Raw genomic sequence first — 2,500 nt, 5'->3', positions numbered from 1 at the left:
TAGGCCAAGCCCACACCCCATCCTCCACCATGCCCACAAACCACAGGGCCTGCACCAGTCCCAGTCCCAGTCCCAAGCCCAGGCTACAGGGCTACATACAGGCCCATTAAGGGCCAGCGACAGCTCAGTCAGAACAGCCCTTGCTGCGGTCGGCACTGAATGAGTGTGTGTGTGTGTGGGTGTATGTATGTGTGAGGGAGAGAGAGAGAGAGGGAGAGAGAGAATGAGGGAAAGAAAGAAGGAGAGAAAGAAAAGGGTAATGGGGGATGGAGAAGGAGCTGATGCGTGTTTGTGGGATAAAAACTGAGAGGGAAATGGAGAGAAAAGGAAAGAGAGAGAGAGAGGATTGAGAGAGAGGAGAGAGAGAGAGGAAAAGCTTTTGTGTGTGTGTTGTGTGTTAATGCATTTGTGGGTGGTGGATGGGGGGGTAAGGCTAGGGAGGTAGTGTGATGATGGTGATGGCATTTAGTAAGTTGATCTTTCTCTTTCTCTCTCTCTCTCTCTCTCTCGCTGCTGTGTGTTTGTGTGGCTGTGTGTGTGTGTGTGTGTGTGTATGTGTGTGAGTGCAAAGCGGCAAAGCAGTCACTAATGGAAAGCAGAGAGTGTGTGCAAGAATGGCTAACTAGGCCCATGCCAACCCCTTTAGTTACCCACCCTTACCCCCCTGCCCCCACCCCCCTGCCCCCCCGCTGGGCTGGGCCTCCTCCCTGGCGCTCTGGTGCCGAGTGACCGCCTCTGCCGGTGGAGCGGGCAGACACTCCTCCAGAGGCCGCGTGTGGCCGATGATGATGACACACACACACACACACACACACACACACACACACACACACACACACACGCGGCGTCTGAGGACGGACTTTAAATAGCCGGGGCCCCAAAGGGCCCTGTCACAGCGCCTGTGTTATTAGACCAGACCGAGGAGGGGAAGCACCATGCAGCTGCAGCCACACTGGCATGACACACACACACACACACACACACACACACACACACACACACACACACACACACACACATTTAGAGACTCCATTTCTTCCCCTCTGTACATAAACATATACAGCCTCTTAGAGAGACTTTCTTTCTGCCTTTCACAGACATTTTCCTTTTCCCTGTTTCTCTCTCTCTCTGTCTCTCTCCTTCTCTCCCTCCCTCCCCACACACACACACACACAGTCATAGAGACACTTCCTTTCTCCCTCTGGGAGACTTGCATGAAAAGTGCAAGATGGTAAGAAACAACAACACGATGCTTCTTTCCACCAGCGGTAGGATTCCCACAGACCGAATGATTGTCCACAAATGGTAGAAAAATGGTAGTCACGGTCATAAAACATTATGAACACTTCCTACATATTCCAACAGGACTGCAATCCATCTTCCCCCAAAAGTCTACTGTAACTCCATCGCCTGATTCCAGGAGGTTAAATCCCTTCGGCGAAGAGCGAGAGAGAGAGAGAGCGAGAGAGTGAGGAGAAAACACAATGAGTCACATCTGGGATGGCGGCCACTACCTGGAACCGCTGGCCGTAAACAGCGCGCCAACCGCAACTGTCTTCTCATGCCAGAGGTGCAAACCTAACCCTTTAAACTGCCCCAATAACAACCCTCTCAACATCACAGCGGACCTCCACAGGGGAGACATTTTGTTTCTAGCCAGCTGTGTCGGCAAGCACAGCCCAGCACAGGGGCTGTTGCAGGGGCTTGAGCACTGCGTGGGCTCCCACTCGGGGCCACCCATGGTTTGTTATGGCTTCCTGACAGGAGCTTGACCGGGTTGCCTCCACGGTTGGCCTCACACACACACACACACACACACACACACACACACACCTGCTCCCATTCCCATCCTCTCCTGCTGGTCCTTCACACCTCCGAAGACAGCAGACTCCTGTGCATTAGTGTGTGTGTGTGTGTGTGTGTGTGTGTGTGTGTGTGTGTGTTTGTGTGTGTCTGTTCCTGTCTCCATCTTCTCAATCAATGGCTTCACACCTCTGTGGATGGCCCGGGAAAAAGCCCATGACCGAGTCGCCACAAAGTGTGTGTGTGTGTGTGTGGCAAAGCAGCCATGGGTTACAACCACAGTGGACAACGGCAAGTCTTGATGACTGGTGAGTATGAACCAGTGGTCATTCAGAGGTCAGGGAGTGTGAAGAGATTACTCTGACAGACTTTTTATGAATGAACTCCACACACACACACACACACACACACACACACACACACACACACTGAACATTACCTCCCAACGTGCAATATTAAAGAAGAGAAACACGTTCATAGCACACGATTATAGCTAGAGTCACAACAACAACTCACTACACTCTCACGTGAGAACATAGCTCACAAACAAAGACCAACCTTTAGACAAAGACACTGACACAAACAAAAGGAACTCCACCACACCTGTCTGTGAGTCTGTCTGAGCCTGTGACAAGGTTTGAACAAGATCGGCTTTTCTACAATTTCACCAAGGGGAGAGCTTGCCAAAAAAAACGTT

General features: G+C 51.5%; 1 pseudogene; it reads right to left on the bottom strand.

Annotated features, from left to right (window-relative positions):
- The window catches only part of LOC134060584 (regulator of G-protein signaling 12-like), a 55,050-nt pseudogene that overhangs the window by 28,807 nt on the left and 23,743 nt on the right, over positions 1-2,500 (bottom strand).

Source organism: Sardina pilchardus, chromosome 16, assembly GCF_963854185.1.
Source record: "Sardina pilchardus chromosome 16, fSarPil1.1, whole genome shotgun sequence".
Classification (NCBI taxonomy): Eukaryota; Metazoa; Chordata; class Actinopteri; order Clupeiformes; family Clupeidae; genus Sardina; species Sardina pilchardus.
Note: the sequence above shows the minus strand (reverse complement) of the source record. Positions and strands in the feature narration are given on the sequence as shown.